Consider the following 24,610-nt stretch of genomic DNA (forward strand, 5'->3'; position numbering starts at 1 on the left):
CTTTCAGCATTATTTTGTCATTTTCAGCATTCAAATATTGGGGTTTTATTAAATTTATCCCTAAATTTGTTATTCTTTTTGATGTTACAATAAATGGAATCATTTTCAGACTGTTATTTTCAAACTGTTAATTTCTAATGTATAAAAATACAATCAATTTTCGGATGTTGACTTTATATCCTGCAAATTTGTGAACTCATTATTAGCTCTCTGAGGTTTTTTTGAGGATTCCTTTGGATTTTCTATATTCAAAAACATCTCATCAGCTAATAGAGATCATCTTACCTCTGTTTTTTGTTTTGGGGGTTTTTGGGTTTTTTTTTTTTATATATTTCAGGTTAATGTGAGGGTACAAACAACCAAGTCACAATATTTTTTTTTTTTTTTTTTGTAGAGACAGAGTCTCACTGTACCGCCCTCGGGTAGAGTGCCGTGGCGTCACACGGCTCACAGCAACCTCTAACTCTTGGGCTTACGCGATTCTCTTGCCTCAGCTTCCCGAGCAGCTGGGACTACAGGCACCCACCACAATGCCCGGCTATTTTTTTGTTGCAGTTTGGCCGGGGCTGGGTTTGAACCCGCCACCCTCGGCATATGGGGCCGGCGCCCTGCTCACTGAGCCACAGGCGCCGCCCAAGTCACAATATTTTAATTTGTTAGGTAGGTATCGAATCTTCAATAGCTTTGGATTGCGCAATGATTTGTTACATGTGATACCAAAAATACAAGCGATAAAAGAAAAAATAGATTTCATCAAAATTAACGGATTCTATGAAGAAAGTGAAAAGATAATTCACAGAGGCTGGGTGTGGCAGCTCATGCCTGTAAATCCTTGCAGCTATGTCCTGCACCCCAAAGGTGTGCCATACACCCCTACATTGTGCCTATTCAGTATTTACCTCTTCCTTTGAAATCTAGATGACTTTTATTTTCTTGATTAAGTACCCTTACTAGAACCTCCAGTATGATACTGAATAGAAGTAACAAGAGTGAGTCTGGACCCAGGGGCTCACACCTGTACTCCTAGAGCTCTGGGAGGCTGAAGCATAGTAGATGGCTTGAGCTCAGGAGTTTGAGATCTGCTGAGCAAGAGCAGCGAGACTGCATCTCTACTAAAACTACAAAAAAAGAAAAAAATAGCTGAATCTTGCAACTGGTACCTGTAGTCCCAGCTACTCAGGAGGCTGAGGCAAGAGGATCACCTGAACCCAAGAGTTTAAGGAGGCCGTGAGCTATAACCTCATAACCTCTACCTAGGACAACAGAGTGAGACTCTGTCTCAAAGAATAAAAAATGACAGTAGTGGATGACATTCTGTTATATTCCTTATCTTAGGAAGAAAGCTTCCAACTTTGCATCTGCCTGGGGGTTTTATAGATGTTCTATTCTTAGTTAGTTTAGTATATTGATCATGAAAGGGTGTTGAATTTTATCCAATGTTTTTTCTGCATCTATTGAGATAATGCGATTTTTGCCCTTTATTCCATTAACGTGGCATATTACATTTATCAATTTTTGTATGTTGATGCAATATTGTATTCCTGGGATAAGTCCCACTTAATGATGGTGTATAACAGTTTTTACACATTGCTGCATTCAGTTTACTGGTATTATGATGAGGGTTTTAATAAGCCACATTCGCCTATGTTTGCAATATCTTATTCTGCCTTTGGCAGCAGAGTTATAACGGCCTTATAGAATGACTCAGGAACATTCCCTTCTTGTATATTTTTTGGAAATATTCATGAAGTATTGGGGTTAACTATTTTCTAAATGCTATATAGAATTCACCAGTGAGGTCATTTGTCCTCTGCTTTTCTTTATAGCAAGTATTTGGATTGCCTATTCAACATCCTTATTTGTTAGAGATATGTTCTAATTTTCTACTTCTTGAGTCAGTTTCAGTAGTTTGCATCTTTCTAGGAATTTGTTCATTTCACCTAGATTATCTAATTCAATGTCATGCAAGTGTTTATAGTATTTCCTTATATTGCTTTGTATTTTTATAAAGTCAGTAATAACATCCCCTCTTTCATTCCTGATTTTAGTAATTTGATAGTTATTTCTTTTTTTTCTTTCTTTCTTTTAATCAGTGCAAGGTAAAAGTTTGTTGGTCTCTTCAAAGAATCAACTTTTAGTTTGGTCAATTTTCTGTATTGTTTTTCTATTTACAATTCATTTATTTCTGATCTAATGCTTATTATTTCCTTCTTTTTTCTCACTTTCAGTGTAGTTTACTTTTCTAGTTCCTTTAGGTGGAAATCTAGGTTAGTGATTCGAGATGTTTCCCCTTTTCTCAATAGAGGTGCTTACAGCTATAAATTTCCTCTAAGCACTGCTTTAGTTGTGTTCCATAGTTTTGTTTTGTTTTCTTTTTTTGAGACAGAGTCTCAAGCTGTCACCCTGGGTAGAGTGCCGTAGCATCACAGCTCACAGCAACCTCCAACTCCTGGGCTCAAGCGAGTCTCCTGCCTCCGCCTCCCAAGTAGCTGGGACTACAGGTGCCCACCACAATGCCCGGCTATTTTTTGGTTGCAGCCATCATTGTTGTTTGGCAGGCTCATGCTGGATTCAAACCCGCCAGCTCAAGTGGATGTGGCTGGCACCCTCACCACTTGAGCCACAGGCACCGAGCCTCCATAGTTTTTTTAATGTTATGTTTTTATTCTCATTCATCTCAAAGTATTTTCTACTTTTCTTTGTGATTTCTTCTTTGACCCATTGATTATTGAGAAGTATTGTTTAATTTCCATGAAGTTTTGAATTTCCTTCTGTTATTGACTTCTAATTTCATTACATTGTGGTTAGGGAACACTCTTCATATTATTTCAAACCTTTTAAATCTATTGAGATTTGTTTAATGACTTGACCTATTTTCTATCCTGGACTTGCACTTAGAAGAATGTATATTCTGATGTCATTGAGTGGAGGGCCCTATTGTTGTCTATTAGGTATAGATTTTTTTATATTGTTATTCAGTTCTCTATTTCCTTTTTAATCTTCTGTCTAACTGTCCTATCCATTATTGAAAATGGGGTATTAAAGTCTACAACTATTACGTTATTATGGAACTGTCTATTTATTCAATTCTGTCAGTTTTTGCTTCGCATATTTTGGGGCTCTGTTGCTAGATGCATATATGCTTATAATTTTTATATCTTCTTGATGAATTGATACTTTTATGTCTGCAAAAACATTCTTTGTCTCTAGTGATGATCTTTGTCTTAAACTCTACTTTGTCTAATATTGGTATAGGCGTTCCAGCTTCCTTTTGGTCACTATTTCCATGGTATATATTTTCCATCTTTTACTTTTAATCTATTTTTGTCCTTGAATCTAACACATGACTCCTGTATACAGCTTATACTTGGATTATTTGTTTTATCTCTTCTGCAAGTCTCTGACCAATTCCATTCTAAGCTCATCTTTTTCTTGACAAATGCAGCAGTAGTAGCCAACACATACTACTAATGTTCTATTTTGAATCTCTCTAATGCCAAATATAAGTACAGATAGAGTCTGCCTCCCAAGTTAGATAATCTTTGTCCCAACATAACAATACATTGACATATTTCTAGCCTCCAACATCAGTTTTTCCCTCAGCATAGTATAAGCCCATTAAGCTGTTATAGCAACGCCCTAGTTTAATGTGTCACTAGATCTTAGTACAACATTTATATTAGACACAGTATGATAAACTATACTGCAGTAATAAATAAATTCTAAAATCTAAGTGGTCTACACCCAGCAAAGGTTTATTTCTCACTTGTGTTACCACTCAGCGCAGTCAAGTAATTCTCTTGCCTGACTCTCTCCAAGTCAGTAACACGCTGTTTACATCTGGCAACTTAGTTATTTCAGAGTTCTTCCCTGCTAGAACCATAGAAAGGAGAGAGGAAGAGTGACAGTGTGGTAGATTATTCCAGGCTGGAAGATGGCACGTATTATTCTGTTCACATCAAGTGCGACAGACACAGTCGTGAGCTCCAACTCAGCTGCAATGGAAATGGGAACCTCATAGGAAAACACTGATATTTGTTAATCACTGGCAGTCCCCAGCACATTCCTATTCCATAAACGTATCAAAATTTCACCTTTGAAATGGGAGAAGGGTGGCTCAAGTCCACTCTTTCATGAATACAGGCCATTCGTACTGAGAGGCATCACCATAAATGGTGCTGGTTCTGGAGCCAGTCTGTCTGGGCTCAAATCTTGGGATCTGCTAGGTATTAATTTTGTCACCCCACCCACCATACTTAAGTCTTATAAGCTTCAGTTTCTTCATCTGTATAGTGAGGGTTAAATATTACTCCCTCCTAGGTTTATTGTCAAGATGAAATGAGACAGTCCATGTAAAATAGTACATTATCTAGCACATAGTAAATGTATAATAGATGTCATCTGTTATTAGCGAAAAAGCCGGAAAACAATAGAACAGAAAATAAAACCATACAGAGAATATTATTATTATTATTAATGATATTTTCTACTACATGCCTGATTGGAAGTGCCTTTTCTGGGTGCTCTAAGTAGTGGCAGGAAAGTGCACGACCAGACAGATGAGGCGCTAATGGGCCTATTTTTGTGAGGTGAACAAGCATCCCATAATGGTATTAGCTCTCACAAGTTCATGGTCCAGGCCTGAGAATGCTCCCCTGGGGACTCAGAAAAGAGAGGCTTAATTGAAGTGTAATTTAAATCCCAATCACATTCCTACTCACAGGAGAGCAGAACTGCCTGTATGTTGGCAAGAAGCTTGGACTCTACTTTGGCTGCCTCTGATATTCCAAACCACAAGGATCTGCAGATCCCCAGGGAAGGGCCTGGAGGGAAATCAGCAAATCTGAGTCTTTCATCACCATTCCAAGGAGCCTGACTAAGGGCTCTTCTTGCTGCTACCTCTGAGAGGTTACTAAAGGACCAGTGAGATAAAGTAACTCATCTGAGCCATGTGCGGCAAATCTGATACCAGAATCAGGGTCTTCATCTGACAGGTGTAGAGCACAGTGGTTAAAAACACAGGTTCCAGAATCAGAATGACCGAGTTCAAACCCCAGCTCTTCTCCTCAAGTGACTGCGTAAATCTAAAGAAGTCACGAACTCCTCCAAACACTAGATTATTCATCCATAAACTGGTATTGATATTATTGTATTTGCTCCTCCCCGTCCACTCCCCACCCTGACTTATCCCTGCAGGCTGGCCTATCCAAATGATATCAAAGCACTGCTTGGTCCTAGGGCTTCCAGTCACATCTGAGGAATGAGAGGGTGAGAGTAGAGTGAAATCTTGGAAGGCCACTTTCAGGCAGGCTTCTCCTTATAGATCTCTCCACAAGTTCCAGAAGCCACTGCCTCCACTTTCCCCTTCATGCTTTTGATGGGAGCAGCTCCCACTAGCCCCATGATACTGCATTTATCAACCTTGTGGTGATTGATCAGCTCACAGTGATTCTGTTTCTCTGAGAACAGCTCCCACAGAAAGAGGAGAGCTCCTAGAGGCCGTGCCAGGGCTACATGGTCCTTCATCCTGATTGGTCCGTGGATAGATACCTGAGCTAATATGAGCCAATCAGATTCTCCCTCCCAGGAATATGCTATTTGGAACAGAAAGACAACAGCAACCAGGACTGGCTAGGATTGAACCAGGTTTATCCTCAAATTCACCTTCTAAGGAGATAAGATCAGTCAAGAATAGGTTCCTGTCCTTGTAAGTTTTGGTAGTTTAACTCTTCCTCTGATAGGATATCCATGAGATACTCTATTATCCTTTCAATACATTTCTTCTTTAGTTAGCTAGCTGGATTGAGTTTCTATTGTTTATAGTCTAAAGAACTGCAGTGAACTAGCCCCCTCTCAGAATTTTTATGAGATCCATGTAGGGTGTTTGACAAAGTGCTTGGTGTATGGCAAGCTCATAATAATTTTTAGTATTCATCATCTGTAAAAATGGAGCTAATAACAATTGCCTCACAGGTTTTGTGAAAATTAAATGAGCCTATGCAGTGTCTACTAAACCCTGGCTCCCACAGGACTTAGGTCTGGAAAGTTTAGTAGGTTCTGAATAAATCTCAATTGGCTCTAGTGTCCTGCAAGTGGGATAATATGAACAAAGCCTTAGACTGATACAGTCCTGCTTATATTTGGCCTGCTTGTGTTTTCTCTTTTGGAAACTGTTCTAGCTCCATTCAGGGGAGACTTGTAAGACTGTCAATCAAGTCATGAGGAGGAAGAGAGGCAAATGATCAAACTAGCTAGACAGAGTACCCATCCCCTGCACAGAGGGTTGCCCAAGACACCCAAGCAAGGACCAACAGGAGTCCTCTGAGGAACTGGTAGGTTGCGAGGAGGAGTCTTATTCTGAGGCCATGAGCTTAAGGATCCTGAAAGCCTGGGATGCTTTCCATATGTGAGGAAGTGTGCTAGGAAAAGAAAAAAATCCACATAGATACAGACCCAAGAGATAAAAGAAAATAGAGACACAGATTCCTGGCAAAATTTTGAGTTTCTTGAGTCAGCTGTGCCTAAAGCTGAAACCTGGACTTTTCAGTTATGAGAGCCAATACATTCCTTTTATGTCTAGGCCAGTGGTTCTCACCCTTCCTAATGCCATGATATATTTTCATTGTAACAAGGGGTTGCAACCCACAGGTTGAGAACCGCTGGTCTAGGCTGATTTGAGATGGACCCCTATTATTTGCAACTGAAATAGTCCTGCCTGTTATATAAGTTTTTCTTCTAAACAATTTAGACATTGTTAAAGTTATTTTCTTTGTCTTAATAAATCCCCTGGGAAATGAATGGGTACAGAAATTTTTCTGGTAGGAAAAAAACTAGTATGTGAAGAAACTTACCGAACTATACATTGCAAGTCAATGTGCCAGACTGATCAATAGCTTTGGGGTTCTGTCACAGCCACATTATAGCTTCTGTGAGCCCCAGACACTTTTGTCTTCATGAGCTCCTTCCTTCATAAAATAATATTTAAAATTATGTCTTAAGAATGCATTGGCATAAGGACAAATATGATCCAGGCTGGGTTCATTTTTTCATATAATTTTTATATTCATTTTTTTCTGGTTTTAAAATAAATTGCAATTAAAACTTTTACAGGCCCTAGGCCCTAATGTGTCTAAGGGGTAAATTGGCCCTGAGTCTTGTTTGCAAAAGAAAGTAGAAGAAAGTATGGAAATGAGATAATACATGTGAACATACTAAGGCAATGTGAGGACTATTATCACTGAAAGGGTACGCTCGGGAAAGTAACGTAAGTGTGTGATCTATAGATGTCATGAAATGTTTAAAGCCAAAACTCCAAGTGAATACAGATCAAAGATGCTTGTTGGTAGGGGACCAGAAGAATGGAAAGTCAATGGCTTTTGGTAGTGAAGGAGCTAAGAAAATTTCACCCCAAAATATAATTGCTTGGTATAAAGAATATTTTTAATTAAAGCCCATTTATGATCAGAAAGCATTGGAAGAAGCCTTTCCTCTATCTACATAAAACCTGAGTAACCTGATTTAGAATCAGAAGGGGGCTACTGACTTCCTTATTGCATATTAATAGACCTGGCCTGAAGGTCATTTGAAGCACTTGAGACCTGTCTCTCCGGTTAATCTGCAATTCAATCTGTTTCCACCCTCTACACACACACTCCCTAGCAACCGCTTGCTGCTCAAATACTTTCCAAGTATTTGAAAGTACTCCCCCCTCCCTTCTAAAAGGCATTTTTTTTTTCCATACAACAGTTTATAGATTTTTTACTTCCTGGCTCTTATTTCCTACCCACCCCTCCGTTTTTAAAACTAAGCTTAGAACATAATCATTTATCTTTTCTCCTTCTCTTCTTCAAGAAGCTTTTCAGAGCACCCACCCACTGGCCCAAAGGAAAACATGGATTCATTTCTGTACAAAGAGGTGCCTAGAGAAGGGGAGTTGTGCAGCCGGGATCAGGGTAAGCTTGTTACCAGAGACTTGGTCTGAGAATCATTCCCTACAGCGGTCAGGCCTTTATCAATCATATGCCTGTTGATACTAACCATCCCAAAGGGATGTTATATATTCTACTGGGTTTAGAATAATGAAAAATGGCTCTTATGCTTAGACTATGCACATATTTTGAAATAAGACATTAAGCATGACTGCAGGTCAAGTCTGTTAACCTAAGCTTTCTAATCTGTACACAGTCACACAAAATGCATAGCACAATACCAGGCTCACAGCACACAACTAGCTCTCTCTAGCTCAATGGTTGTAGCAGCAAAACATCAGAGATTTTTCAAAAGCCAGCCATGACACTCCTCATTGTGTTTTGAGATCACTATTATTAATTTGGATTTCAGAAAACAAATCCTTGAAGGTTCTCAGCTCAGGTTTCAGAGATGCCACTGGTTAAGAAGTAGAATCGGGCACTGGAAAGAAAACAGGCAGCTCTTCTTTAACCCAAACAAGCATTTTTAGGCTTGGCTCCTGTTGCACAGTGGTTATGGCACCAGCCACATACACCGATGTTGGTGGGTTTGAACCCAGCCCAGGACAGCTAAATGACAATGACAACTGCAAAAAAAAAAAAATAGCCGGTTGTGGTGGGCACCTGTAGTCCCAGCTACTTGGGAGGCTGAGGCAAGAGAATCGCGTAAGCCCAAGAGTTAGAGGTTGAGCTGTGTCACTCTACCGAGGATGACATAGTGAGACTGTGTCCCGAATAATAATAATAATATAATAAAAGGCATCTTTAAAAGTCACTGACTTTGGGAAATCATTATGATTTTTCCCCATGTGCATGGTATTTGGAAATAAACCTTTCTCTTAAGAATCTACCATAATTGTGAGTTGATCTTTCAGCGAACCAACCAAAGGGAAGAGGGTAGGTTTCACCATGATCCCTACAGCAGCATGGAGCCTTTTGCAGGCCAGCAGCCACTCCTGCCAACCAGCTCTGCTCCCATGACTTGGCCTTTAAAACTAAGCTTAGAACATAATCATTTGTCTCTTCTCCTTCTCTTCTTCAAGAAGCTTTTCAGAGCACCCACCCACTGGCCCAAAGGAAAACTCGGATTCATTTCTGTACAAAGAGGTGCTAACCATACTGGTGCTAACCAGTATGGAGGGCAGGCAGGTAGAAGTCATCCATGGGCACAGCTGGAGGCAGGAGGCTGGCAGAGGTACTCAGACACATCTGAGTACCACCTAGAGGGATTGTGGCCAAGGAGAAGCTTTGGAGACAAAGCTGGAGAGATTTTGTCCGGGTGGCCATAGGTGGAATAGAGGTAGCAGCATGGACCAAATGTCAGGTGTAAGAGTAAAGTGAAGCCAAACATGGAATGACGCTGGGTCAGAACCTGGAGGGATCAGGAAGCTGTGAACCAACGGGTATTGGGCCCATTTTCAGGTCACGCTGACTCTGTGGCCCAAAGGCAGTCTCTGAAGTCCTAAGGAGCCCAGAGAGCCACACATACTGGATGAAAATAACCCTCGAAAACATAACTACTCAAGATTTTCTCCTGAACTTTGAGTAATTGCTGATGGAGAGACTGAGAAATCTCCACTTTTGATATAAGTCCCATTTTAAGAAACCAAATAAAAAAAAAAAAAAAAAGAAACCAAATCATTTCGATCCAGAGCATGTGCTAGGCCGAAAGCTTGCGATGCAGAAGAAGATTAAGAAAGAAAACCAGACATTGTCAAGACAATGACAAAAGAGGATACTGATAGAATCAGACAGAGATGATCTCCTAGCCACATCTGGCAACAGTTGTCACAGTCCCCTAGAGAAGAGGGATTAGCATCAAAAGCTGAATAGCACTTCTCCCTCTTTGCGGTGACTTAGGTATATGTGTGTTTGAGGCCACTTGTGTCACTGTCTTCCACTAGCGTCAGTTCAGTCATTCAAGACTGACTTCCGTGTTGTCATTGTCTTTACAGAGCTCAGAAAAAGCTCCTCTCTAGTAATAAGCCACCCCTGGGTTTTATAGAAAGATACACAGGCCAGGTAGATTCCAATGGGCAGATCTCTGTGCCCAGATTCAGCAGGTAACCGCTACCACTCTCTTTGAAACTACGAAATAAGCAAGAATGTTAGAGAACACGCCCTGAACATGCCACATTGCTATGTGGGTGGGCCACATAGTGGCAAGGCCTAGATTAAGGACTGGGTCACACATGAAGTGGCTCAAGAAACAGCAAGAACTCAGATCACTGAGAACATGACCTGGGGACCTGGCAGCTGACTGTGCTGTTAAGTCAATGGGAACATGTTGCCAGGAGATGCCCTGTCTCTGCAAGACGACCGAGCATTTTTCTCACGCTGCCTCTTCCCTGAAGAGCTAAAGGAGTGGTGATCACAGCCCCAGCACTGCAGGCCTGTCAGGAGGGAGGTGGGAGCCCCCATGGAAGTCACCACCAGGGCATAGCAGGCACTTGGGCCCCTTGGGGCAGCTGCTGCTCATTCTGTCCACCGCCCGCCCTGAGTGGTGAAGGAAGATGCTGAGGCTTCAAAGGCTTGGCCCACGCCAGCCCTCTTTAGTTCTGAAAAATCCCATTAAGAGCACTTTGGTCCCCCTGCAGCTTCATATCACTCATAAAGGAAATATTCTCAGACACTCTGCTTCCCTCTTTCCTCTCTTCAAAAGGTTAAAGTTTTATCTCACCCTCTCTTTTTTTTGTAAACATGTTGCTATTTTTATTTTTGTTTTTTTCCCCCAAACTAAAACTTCAATGACCACAGCAATCACAAAGGAAAGGGAACTGTGATAAATAGTCATTTCCTTTTCTCCAGCATGAACTCCTGGGGAGAAATTTTGTCTAACAAATGCTCTGAGCTTTAGACCAGGGATTTTAGTTTTAACGTGGAGGCAACTGGCTTCTTTTAACCTTTCTCTTTAAAAAGAGCCACACAGGAACATCCTGTGTGTCACACTCCAGTACTCTCTATACAAAGGAGAGCTGGAAGTCAGCCCCAGGTGCAAATGACACATACGTCCGCTGTCCCTCTCTGATGGGCTCGGGCCCTGCCAGCCGTTTTGAGTCCCACTCCTCTCCTTTGCAGTTGATGGAGCTGGCAGACGACATGGAAAATTACCAAAAAGCTGTGGGAAAAAAAGTTGCATGGAAAGTTACAGAACATCACAGTGGAAAAGCTGTGCTCCTTGGGACAGAGGAACAGAGCCAAATCTTTGCAGAGCGACATCTGCACCTTCACTGAGCCAGGCCACACTCGCCTCACCCACTGCCCCACCCTCACCTTTCAATTTGGCCCCTAAAGCTTTCTGCTGCCCTGCATTCCCTCCCACACAAACACAAGGCTATGCCCAAAGACTACTTTGACAGGTGAGATTTGTTTGTTCCCACGGCACTTATGAAACCAAAATACAAAATCATGAAAAGTTCAGATTCGCTGTTGTTTTGTACCCAAGATGCTGAATGCAGAGTCCAGCGAGGTGGGCCCTAGTGCCACCCTCACCTCTGATGCTGTGCTAAGACACTGCCCACTGCCCCGAGACACTGTTTTTCTAAAATTTACAAAATGTAGAGAGAATGACAGGGCAGAGAGAAGATTGCAAGTCCCAAACATCTGGAAGCATGGACTGAACATGACTCTGAAATCTGAGATTTCCTTAAACATGCACACAAATTTTATTATTTTATTCCAATTTGTATATTTGGGCTTTTTTTTTTGAGACAGAGTCTCACTATATTGCCCTCAGTAGAGTGCTATGGTGTCACAGCTCACAGCAACCTCAGACTCTTGGGCTTACGCGATTCTCTAGTCTCAGACTCCCAAGTAGCTGGGACTACAGGCGCCTGCCACAATGCCTGGCTATGTTTTGGTTGATGTTGTCATTGTTATTTGGCCCAGCCTGGGTTCGAACCCGCCAGCTCTGGTGTATGTGGCTGGTGCCCCAGCTGCTCAGCTACAGGCACTGAGTCTGTATATTTGTTCTAACATAAACATGTAAACATTGATGGTATTTCCTACCAATGTCCACATCGAATTGATGCTGTGGAAAGATGATTCATATTTACTGTGACTTCGCTTGTCTCTAGAGTAGCCTGATGCTAAAAGGCCTCTGCAAAGGAGAGATGCAAGCAGCAGCGACAGCTCAAGCCAGTGCCATAGAGGGCCACACTGCTGTGGTTCTACACACCAACTTTCCAAGGCCTCACAGGCACCTCCCTCAATCCACAAAACACTGGGCCCCAGAGCCATTCCCTTCCTGCCACCCCAATTGCCCTTTCCCACAGCGATCATTCCCTGGACCCCACAGCAGAGGAGACCTGAGAGCTGAAATTCCCTCTTGAAAGAACTCAAGGGAGGTGAGAGCCTGGGTTTCTGAGGCTCTGGTGATTAGTCCCTGGGGTGCTGAAGGTGCTCCCACACACTTGATGTGCCCTCCCTGGGTCGGCACAGGAGGCAGCTAGCTTCTCTCCCTCCTGCCCAGAAGAGGAGGGCCCCACAGGAACCTCAGGGCCCAGGGAGGATGTAAATCTCACGCCCCCTGCCCTGCACTTGCTGCTCCCTGCACCTGCCTCACATCAGTGCTCTTTCCCAAGTCCTTTTCTGTAACCCTGACCTCGTTTCTGGTCCTGTGGTGTCACAAGATTCCATCCTTGGTCCCCATCCCACTCCACCTCCTGGATTCCCTGTTAGTAAACATGACAGAATGTTCTGGAGTACAGCAACAGGCAGGCATCCTTGGTGACTGAGGGCCCGTGAGGACATGGCAGTAGGAGCTGGCTACAGCTTCCAGTTTCCAGCCAGGCCTGAGCAGATCCCACTTGTGAGCTGCTGATTCCCTTTTGTCCAGCAAACATTATCAAGGCCCACTCTGGGCCCAGCTGTGTACTAGGTCCAGGGGAGCAGCTGGGAAGCCACTGGCTGGATGGGGGGCAGACCTGAGAACCCACAACTACAATCTGTTGGCTACACAGTGAAGATACTTGGTGAATGGAAAAGGGCAGAAAGGTGAGGAGCTGGAGCAGAGAAGAAACTAGGGAGGCCAGCTCCCTATGGCCACACCACACTAGCAGCAAGACTCTGAGGCTGGCTCCCGAAGGGACCTGGTAACATGGAGACCAGCAAGGAGGGCCACCGGGGCCTGGACAGGGGAACGTGTGAAAAGAACTAGCACTGTTATCCAGCTTAGCTATTCCTGAACCAAAATGCCATTTTCCCTCGCTCAATTCACAAATAGTGGGCCCAGGAGAGTCCCCCAAGTGACCAGGGTGAGAGGGCCAGAAGCTATCCAATAGCACCACCCTGAGGTACCAATTCCTGATTTCAACAGGAACTTCCACTTTCAAAACCACAAAGACTGTGCATGTTATAAGGAGAAGGAGGAGAAAGGATCAGGGATGCAGAATGAGTGAGGCCTGGGGCCCAGGAGGGAGAAGACGGCAGGCAGAAAGCAGCATTGGCTGTGGGCACCTGCGGGTGCGGGCTGAGCTAAGGTGTGCCAGTGCTAAGCATCACGTATGGCCAGAGACAGGCCTAGTCCCAGCCCCTCCTCAAGGGCTTGTGCTTGCCTGGCCTGCCAGCTCTGGGTACCAGGGGAAGAGACTGCAGTGCACCATTGATCCTTTGTCAAATCAGCTCCTGATAGTGGTACCTGGAGGGGGTCCCACCTGGACCTTATTCAAGCAGTCATGACACACACAGCTTTTTGTAGATCTCAAAAACACAAAATTTGATTATTCATAACCCTTGGTTCCTAACATATTTTTAGGTCAATTCACAGCCCTCTTTTATTATTTTACTTATGTCATGCCAAATGATTTCTGAAAACTTATTTGAAAGTCAAAATCAAATGACTGAAAAGATTGGGGTTGTGTTGAGAAGCTAAAATATATTATCTCCTCCAGGGGCTAAGGAAACTTCTGGGTTCCATCTGAAACACACTGGAACTGAGAAAATTCCAGATAAGTGGATGTGATGGCTCCTTTAACTATGCTGAAATCCAGAAGTCCACAAGCCAACCCTTTCCAGAAGCTCTCCTCCCAGGGAGTCCATACAAAATGTATGTCTCTAAACCAGAGGTTGGCAAACTACACCCTGATAGCCAAATAAGGCCCACCACCCCTTTTGTAAGGCCTACAAACAAACCATTTTTTAATGGTTGAGAAAGAAATCTAAATTCCATGAATTCAAATTTCAGCATCCATAAGTAAAGTTATATTGGAACATAGCCCCATCTGTCCACTCACCTATGGCCTCTGGCTGCTTTCACTCTATAATGAGGAGTGTGAACAGAGTGCTGAGCAGTTACAGAGACCAGCATGACCTCGTGAGCCCAGGATCTATCAAGCTCTTTACAGAAAGATTTGCCAACACTCGCCACCCTCAGAAATGGAATTTAGACCCATATATCTAACAACCCTCACACCTCTCCCCTTCCTCCTCCTTCAGCCTCCTACAATCCCCTGGGACTAAGAAGTTTGCATTTACTTACTTCCTTGATTTCAGACCACCCTCCCCCTCCTTTCTGACTCCAACTTCATGAGAAAGCATTAGGTTCAGGCACAGGAACCTTCCCCAGGTCAGAGCTTCCCAGTGGAAGTGCCTCAAAGCGGCCACAGGTGTGCAGCAAAATGGTGGTGCCCTCAGTCCCCAGGTGAGGGTGCAGTTTGAGTGCATGGCTGGTTATCCTGGGGAAAGCCTCACCTACCGCTCCTTGAAGAGCAGCTGAGAATGGGCACCATTAAACAGCAAAGACGATGATCTTCCCCCAAGTTATGAGGGAAGGTGCCACCGCCACCTGGACATGTCCCTGGTCAGCCAGCCTGGTGCATAGGGTCCCATTGCCCATTGTGGGCAACAGGCCCAGGGGACTGCTGGAGGAGTATGTGTCCCACATGTCCAGGTAGCACAGGGCACAGACCAAGAGGGATGAGGGGCCAGGGGCAAGAAAAGCTGGAGGGAGGTCCTGGTGGCCACACTGTCAGAAGGCAGCCCTGAACCTCTGTCTCCACACGTAAATTCATTGCCCACACTGGTGTGCTTTCAACTTCAATGAGATGTAATTTACATACAATAAAATGCATCCATTTTAAATATACAGTATTATGAGTTTTCACAAATGTTTGGGTGATCTGTCAGTATAACCACCATCACAATCAAGACAGAAAACCCTGTCATCACTCCCAGAAGTCCCTGTGTGCCCCTTTGCAGTCAGTCCCCCGCCACCACTGCTGCCCCAGACAACTCCTCATCTGCTTTCCATAACTAGAAATTACTCTTGCCTATGCTAGAATTTCAAATAAATGGAATGATACAGCATGTACTTTGTGTGTGTCTGGCTTCTTTCACTCAGGATAATGTTTTGAGATTCATCCACATTGTGTGTGTATCAACACTGAACTCTTACACTTCTTTTTTGTTGTTTTTGAGTGAAAGGAGACACTATGAGAAGTCATGTCAGGTCAGAAGGCATGAGTCAGAACCCTTCAGGACAAATCAGGACAATTATCACTCTACGTATACAAGCTGTTTACAAGCTGCTTCTATCTTTTGCAGCAGCTGAACTTCTTCAACCACATCCAAGCTGGCTGTAGGGAACTGCTTTAAAAATGTATGTGTTCAGAGAAATGCAAATCAAAACTACTCTGAGATATCACCTAACCCCAGTAAGAGTAGCCCACATAACAAAATCCCAAAACCAGAAATGTTGGTGTGGATGTGGAGGAAAGGGCACACTTCTACACTGCTGGTGGGAATGCACACTAATACGTTCCTTCTGGAAGGATGTTTGGAGAATACTTAGAGACCTAAAAATAGACCTGCCATTTGATCCTATAATTCCTTTACTAGGTTTATACCCAGAAGACCAAAAGTCACAATATAACAAAGACATCTGTACCAGAATGTTTATTGCAGCCCAATTCATAATTGCTAAGTCATGGAAGAAGCCCAAGTGCCCATCGACCCACGAATGAACTAGCAAATTGTGGTACATGTATACCATGGAATACTATGCAGCCTTAAAGAAAGATGGAGACTTTACCTCTTTCATGTTTACATGGATGGAGCTGGAACATAGTCTTCTTAGCAAAGTATCTCAGGAATGGAAGAAAAAGTATCCAATGTACTCAGCCCTACTATGAAGCCAAATTATAGCTTTCACATGAAGACTATAACCCAACTATAGCACAAGACTATGGGGAAAGGGCCAAGGAAGGGGAAGTGAGGGACGAGGTTTTGGTGGAGGGAGGGTAATGGGTGGGGCCACATCTATGGTGCATCTTAGAATGGGTACAGGCGATTGCACTAATGTACAGAGCTATGATTTAACAATAAAAAAAAGAAGAAAAAAAGAAGTGTCTTGGGGATACAAATGAAATGTAATGAACTCATGTAATAAATGAATAAATAAATAAATGAAAAAAATAAAAAAATAAAAATGTATGTGTATTCTTCAAATTAGTGTTTCACTATTATTTTAGTGCATTGGAATCAAAAAAGTTTGATGGGTGCTAAATATAATGCCTATCGTGAGAAATTTCAACACTCCATCTATCAACAACAACAACAAAAGGAGGTTTTTATAGTCTGTAAATATAATTACAGGCTAGGCATGGTGGCTCATGCCTATAATCTTAGCACTCTGGAAGGCTGAAAAGAAAGGATTGCTTGAGGCCAGGAATTCAAGACCAGCCTGAACAAAGACCCCTATCTCTGCAAAAAATTTAAAAAATTAGCCAGATGTAGTAGCACACACCTCTAGTCCCAGCTACTTGGAAAGCTGAGAGAGAAGGATCGCTTGAGCTCAGGGGTTTGAGGTTGCAGTAAACTATGATCATGCCACTGCATTCTAGGATAGGGAACAGAGTGAGACCTGTCTCAAAAGAATAATAATAATGATAAATAAGTAAACATAAACGAATATGTGTATAATTACAACTAGTATATATTTTTGAATAGTTAAGTTGCTCTTAACTTTTTATCACCAATTTATACAAACAAAATTTCTTGTCAATTATGATTATTAAGAATTTGAGCCGAGGCTCAGTGCCTATAGCTCAGTGGTTAGGGTGCCAGCCACATGTACCGGGGCTGGTGGGTTTGAACCCTGTCTGGGCCTGCTAAACAATGACAAAAAAAAAAAAAAAACAATGACAACAACAACAACAAAAACAAAATAGCAGGGTGTTGTGGTGGGCACGCATAGTCCCAGCTACTTGGCAGGCTGAGGCAAGAGAATCACTTAAACCCAAGAATTTGAGGTTGCTGTGAGCTGTGACTCCACAGCACTCTACCAAGGGCAACATAGTGAGACTGTCTCAAAAAGAAAAAGAATTTGAGCCAGGTGCGGTGGCTCATGCCTGTAATCTCAGCACTGTGGGAGGCTGAGGTCAGAGAATTGCTTGAGCTCAGGAGTTTGAGGCTTGTCTAAGCAAGAGTGAGACCCCAACTCATTAAAATAATGAAAACCCAGCCCACACCGCAGCAAGCACCTGTAATCCCAGTGGCTTCAGAGGCTGAGGCAGCAGGATGCCCAAAGCCCAAGTCTAAGGTCGTAGTGAGCTATGACACCACTGCACTCTGCTCAGGGCATAGGGTAGGATTCTGTCTCACCAAAAGAAAAAAAAAAAAAAGGAAATAAAAAGAAAAAATAAAATAATAAAAAAATAATTTGAAATCATTGGACATCTTTATCAGAAATTTCATAGTCACCATAAAAGAAAAATCATAACCATGTGAGGTAGTGGATATGTTAATTGGCTTGATTGTTGCAATCACTCACAATATGTTATGTTTATTGAAACATCACTTTACACCTAAAATAGGTCCAGTTTTATTTGACAAGTATACCTCAATACAACTGGAAAAAAGAGAAAGAAATTAGAGTGTCCTAGAACCCAAACTTCAACTGTTACTGCGGTGCATCAGTTCTAATAAAATAATTTAACTCTGCAAAAAAAAAAAAATTCATCTTGCCTTTTCAAACTTAATAGTAGATATAAAAAGATATGGTAATTGAAATAAGCTCATGTTTGACAACAAAATATTTAAAATTGTTTTATTTAGAACTTTATAAAAATAGTTATTTTCTTTTATTTCATTATAAAAATTTAACATAAAGAAAAGGTGAATTTTTTCACTAAGCTCCATATAGGTGTTCCCAAATCACCTTTTGTTTACCCTAGCATGTCACCCCTTTTTTTATTTTGTATTGTGAACAGGGAAAGTTTAGTCAGTATGGCGGCCAGACTAGGGCAGAAGCAGATAGCCTCACCTAGGTCTGTCTTCCTAAAGAAGCCTCTCCTGCCCTCTAGTGGTAATATTTGTAGCTGAATCTCGTCCAACAACAAATTGAAAATACTTGAAAAATATTGCATTCAAACTAAACATGAATATATTTTTTTCTTATCATTATTCCCTCAGCAATACAGTATGACAACTATTTCTGTAGCATTTGCTTTGTATTACCTACTATAAATACAGTCATGCATCGAACAAAAGGGATAAGTTCTGAGAAATGTGTTATTGGGCAATTTTATCATGGTATGAACATCACAGGGGTTACTTACACACACCAATATAGTACACAGCCAACCACACACCTAGGTTCTATGGTATAGCCTGCTGGCCTAAGCCACAAATCTATACAGCATATTACTTTCAGCAACTGTAATACAATGGTAAGTATTTGTGTATCTAATTATATCTAAAGATAGAAAAGGTACAATAAAAATAGGGTATAAAACATTTGTAAAATGGCACACTCATACAGGGCACTTAACATGAATGGAGCCTGCAGGACTGGAAGTTGCTCTGGGTGAGTCAGTGAGTGGTGAGTGAACTGGAAGCCCCGGGATGTTACCGTACACTCCTGCAGACCTTGTATGTGTGCTGTATACTTAGGCTACCCTCAATTTATTTGAAAATATTTGTCCTTCAACAATAAATTAAACTTCACTTGCTATAACTGTTTTACTTTATAAAATTTAAAAATGTTTTTAACTTTACTCTTTTGTAATAACTAGCTTAAAACTCATTGTACAGCTGTACTCAAATACTTTATATTTTTATTCTATGAGCTTTTTTCTATTTTTAAGATCATTTATTTATTGTTTAATTGTTATACTTTTTTTGTTAAAAACTAAGACACAAACGCACGCCTTAGCCTAGATCTACACAGGGTCAGGATCATTCCATCTTATCCCACCTCCGCATCTCGTCTTTCTAGAAGGTCTTCAGGGACAAAAACATTCAAAGACCTGTCAGCTCTATGATAACAATGGCTCCTTCTGGAATATATCCTGAAAGACCCGTCTAAGGATTTTTATATTAACTTGTTTTTATAAGTAGGAGTACACTCCAAAATAATGACATAAAGTATAAGATAGTAAGTTCATAAAGCAGTAACATAGTCATTTATTGATACTATCAAGTATTATGTGTGGTACATAATTGTATCTGCTAACGTTTTATGTAGCTGGCGTTGGAGTAGGCTTGTTTATACTAGCATCACCACAAACATGCGAATGATGAATTGGGCAATGATGTTAAGACAGCTATGAGGTCACTAGGTGGTAGGAATTTTCAGCTCTGTTAAACTCTTATAGGACCCTCATCATGTGTGTGGTCCATCGTTTACTGGGATACTGTTATGCTGCACAGGACAATAATCTAGAGATGATTCCAAGTAAGGACGTGCATAGGTTATATGCAAGTAGGATGCCATTTTATAGCAGGGACTTGAGTATCCTTGGCTTTTGGTAACTGCAGGAAGACCTAAACCCATCTCTCCATGAATTTTGAGGGACCACTGTAGTATGGTCTACCCATCTTCATCCTGGTCTGTTAAATTTGGCAGCTCTGCAGGCCAGAGGCCCTGGATTCTCTGTTCAGACCTCTTTTTTCCAGGTACAAACCCAAAGTCTATTTTAGGAAGAGCTGTCAAAAGGTTAAGTCACAGCCAGGAGTGGCAGTTTGTATGGCTATAATGGATATCGAGGGACACAGGATTTCTCTTCCAGCCTTTGTTTCTAAGTGGGACTTTCGGAAGCACTCCCTCCTCCCAGGGGTGCTTGCCAAGGCCCAGTTTAACTAACCTCTTTTCCCTGAGCTATGTGAGATTTGCTTTGGGCTACTGAGACCGATAGTAATACACCCAGTCTGTTCCCAGTCAGATATATGTGGCACAACGAGGCAGGGACATTAGTGTCCAGGTGGACAGGCTCTAATCATACTTCATTTGGAGTCTCAGAGCAGCTGTCCTGGACCCCCAGGCTGCCAGTCTCTGGATCAGTGAGGCCCCCATTAGATCCCACCCAAGACAGCAGTCTCAACAGTGAGTTTCCCCGAGTCACTGTGGAACTGAGATCTGATGACTTCTTGAGGAACCTTCCCCTATCACATTGGTCTTTCTAAAATGAATTCTATCATAGGTTCTGGATCAGGTAGGACTCTTTTGTTCTCCAATGATTTAAAAAAGTAAATATGCTAAATGAGTTAAGTAAAAAAAAAAAAAAAGTCCATGAAATTAAAAATCCCCAGGTAAATCTATCTCAGGCAAGGCTTTATACAAGGCTCCAAAGATAGCATCACCCGACGAGCTCTGCCTCTGCTCTGCTGTCCTCCCCTTGGCTTCAACCCCTGATTTCCTTTCTAAGAAAAATGGCTACTAGCAACTCCAAGCATCATCTTCCCAGATACTAGCCTAATGGGAAAAGAACAAGTCTCTTCCCCAATGCTCCTGTCCAAGTCCTGGAAGTCACTTTCATAGACCCACCCCTTGCGGGCCATGCCCCAGCCCCTGAACTAATTACAATAATCATAGAGATGGAACAGGACATGTTCCCATTATATCCAGGCTTTGGTCTCCCCTAAAGTCTGGCTACACCAACTCCCCATTTCTGAGTCAAATCAACCTGCCCATGGCCCCTTCCAGGTTTCTCTTGGTCTCTGCTTCTATAGAATTTTTTGTCCTTCTGTCTTTCCTTCTCTTCCCTGAGCTGTTCACCCAGAGGCCTACCTAACTGAGCCTTTCCAGGCCATCTGGCCCTCCCTGTTCTCATCACCTGCTTCTCAGTGCCCTCTCCTCCTCCCCCAAGTTTAGGCCTAAACTCAGGGACTAGGACAGCTTCTTCCAAAACCTTGAGTCCTTTATCCCTAGGCAGCCAGAATTTCCAAGGAAAGAGTTTCTCTGGGCTCACAAGCTCTGAGGGTGCCCCTGCCAGCCCATTGGGCACAGGAGATCAGCTGGGGTTCCAGGTGCGGTATGTGAAGGATTGGACAGTCAGAGGGCAAAATAAGAGCAGTTCAGGAAACAAACCCCTCCTTCACCTCCCTCCTAGATGGATCAGACTGTGAGGAGCCTTAAATGCTTTAACCAGGGCCTAAACTTTATCCAATAGGAGATGGAAAGTAGTCAAGAGGCTTGTTGGAGGGTGACTAGATGGATGAACAACATAAGCCCAGAGATGGAAAGTGATTTGCCCCACATCACACAGCAGGCAAGTAGCAGAAGCAGGCTTCCTAGTGCCCACCCTGGGGTTCCAGCCTCAGCCCAAGCTTTCTGGGAGCCCTGTAGATAATCAGTCATGGCTCTACTTCTCAGAGGTACCAGACCTGGACTTCTGAGCTCTGAGCAAAAGCAGAAGCCTGGTGATTAGAAACTTGGACACAGTCAGGCAGAACCGGCAACTGGGAAGTTTCAGGAAGGTTTGAGTTGATGCCTAAAGATGAGGCTGGGGAATTAGAGTGTGATTGAATTCTCTGAGCGCATCGTAGAGCAGGGCCAGATGGAAACACCCTGAAGCTCTGGGTGAAGACAGAGCCCAGGGACCCCAACTCCTGAGGGAGATGGGGCTAGGGCAAGTATTGCCTCTAGTCTCCAAAGACCTTGGCACTGTTCCTGCCCAGCTGGGCATTTTGCCCCGGGGCACAGCTATAATTAAGAGAGGGCAGGGACTGGGATGAAGGTGGAGAGGAAGAGGCCTTCTGGCTCCCGGTTGACGGGAGTCTGAAACTAGTTTAGGCTAGGGTCAGACAAGACAACGGAGGTTTAAAAAGATCCAGAATGCACACTTTATGGGGGCAAGACATAATTGCAAGAGGGACTTTACCTAACAATTGTAATCAGTGTAACCTGGCTTATTGTACCCTCAATGAATCCCCAACAATAATTAAAAAATAATAATAATAATAATAAAATATACAAGTAGAAAAAAAAAAAAAAAGATCCAGAATGTCCGTGGGAACAAGAATGTTGCTGACTAACTCACCATTGTAGTCTCAGTGTCTGGAACAAAGCCTGACACACCCTGGGTGGTCAATAAACATTTGCTGAGTTAATAATGGACCATTGCTTGGGGGGGGCATTTCTCACTCCCTTTTGCTGCCCACAAGTTTCTTTCTTCTGCATCTTCATCATGTCATAAAAGTCTAGGTGGAGTCAAGTCAACAGCATTTACAATGGTTGGTTGAGAACATGGTGTCCTCAGAGTGGCTGCCCACCGCAAATAGAGCACTTCATCCCCAGTTCCGCCAAACGTGTTTGATGGATATGTAGGGGAGAAAACATTTTTCTTTCCTTTTTTAGGTTTTTAGTTGAGACACTCTCCTGCACACAAAAGTCAGATTAACAAAAGAACAACAAACAAAAGTTTATTAACACATGCTGTACCCATTGCACAGGAGAGCCTTAGTTCAAAAGTATTTCTCTGTCAAGGCCATGGCTTAGAAGCCTTGCTGAAATAGGATCATAGCAAGGAACCATAATACATAGTGACAGGACAAAAGAGAAAGGAGTTCTAGTCTTTTAAAAGGCAGGAAAATGTGGGAAGATAGTAAAATCTGTTCCTGGATTCGTCCGGGGTTTGCTGGTGTCTTCTCTGGGCCAATGATCAAGTGCTCCAGGAAGGAAGGATGTAAGCCCAGCAGTCAGGCACCAGGACGTTGAGGCTCTTTACCCTAACAATCCTCAATATTTGGGGAAGAAATGCCTTGTTTTTCTTCAGTCCCCCTGTGAAACTTTACTTTGAGAAACTTTTACATACTAAAATCTACGTTGGTAGCTTTAGAGAGATTTAGATTAGAGGTTTTGACATGCGACATTGGTAAAAAGAGAGAAAACCAGAACCAGAAGGAACAAATTTGAAAACATCATCTCATATCTTATTGAAACAGTCTTATAGTCCTGAGAATAGTTCAGTTAAACAGATGTTGTAAGTGGCTTTTTATTTAAGGTAGCTCTCTACAGGGTAGAGGCAAACAGGGATTTAGTAAGAGACATTTTTATGGGAGCAAAAGAAAAAACGTAATGTTTGGAGCAGTCTATAGACTCTGAGTCTGGAGAGCAGTCAGCTGAGAAGATTTCTAGGTTTATGTTCAAAGTATCTCCCGTTGGAGTGAAATAAAACAATGATAATCTGACAGATTTTTCTGGATTGTAGTTTGTGATATATATATACATATACATGCATATATATATATATATATATACACACACACATATACAAAGAAAGTCCTAGTGAAGTTTTGTTCAAAAATAAATTGTGTGGTTTTTCTGGAGTCCTTGGTTTTCAGGGCATTAGGAAAAGCACAGTGCAAATTTTTAGTGATTTCAAGTCAGAAAAGTGGGAGAAATTTTGGAAACATTAGGCTGGAGAGTTACAGCCAGATACTGGAGAAAACTAAAAATTTATGATTCAGTCTAGATTATCAAAAAACTCAAAAACAGTGAGCAGGGGTAGTATTTAATAACCAGTGTACTATACTTTTATCTGAAATAAAATTTCCTCTTTACAATTACTCCTAGTTTTATTAACAATGTGTTAGAGTAATTTAAGTTTTACTAAAGATATATTAAACCAATTTAAGTACAAAACAAGTCTTTAGCCTTATTATATTTGGCCTATTTGCATAAAGTATAACAAGACAAGTAATTGGCCATATGGGTTCTTCTATTTTTTTAACCTGATTTGTTGGAATTCTTTTTTTTCCCCAAACTTTGCTATTTTATTTTATTTTTTTATTATTTACTTTTTTTTTTTAGAGACAGAGTCTTACTTTATCACCCTTGGTAGAGTGCTGTGGCAACACAGCTCACAGCAACCTCCAACTCCTGGGCTTAGGAAATTCTCTTGCCTCAGTCTCCCAAGTAGCTGGGACTACAGGCACCTGCCAGAATGCCCGGCTATTTTTTGTTGTTGCAGTTTGGTCAGGGCTGGGTTCAAACCCGCCACCCTCGGTATATGGGGCCAGCACCCTAACCATTGAGCCACAGGCGCCACCCAATCTGTTGGAATTCATCATAAGGATCCTCAGATTAGAGCTTTAGAAGCCTTTCTAGGTTAGGAAGCCAAGCCATGGACTAGCCATCATATTTTACTTGTAGTACCTGGGTAAATTCTTCTTTTCTTGAGGCCCCCCAAATATTCCAAGGTTCTTGAGGCTGTCAGAGAGTGACGTATTTTACTTACTAAAAGGCTACAAAGCTTGTAAGGGAACCACGTAGACAAGGTATCAAGACAGTTCTTGCAAGGCTTTGATGGGGCCTTGAAGTTAACCTTAGTTGCTTAAAGCGATCTGGTAATATCTGTAAATCTGATAATCTCAGTCAAAGCCCCTGTAATATAACCTGTTTTCCCAGTTGTCCAGCTACAAAG

General features: G+C 42.2%; 1 protein-coding gene across 1 annotated transcript in view; it reads right to left on the bottom strand.

Moving 5' to 3' along the window:
• Nucleotides 1-24,610, bottom strand: part of AMPD3 (adenosine monophosphate deaminase 3) — a 94,525-nt gene that overhangs the window by 69,788 nt on the left and 127 nt on the right. The window lies entirely within an intron of this gene.

Source organism: Nycticebus coucang, chromosome 14 (genome assembly GCF_027406575.1).
Source record: "Nycticebus coucang isolate mNycCou1 chromosome 14, mNycCou1.pri, whole genome shotgun sequence".
Classification (NCBI taxonomy): domain Eukaryota; kingdom Metazoa; phylum Chordata; class Mammalia; order Primates; family Lorisidae; genus Nycticebus; species Nycticebus coucang.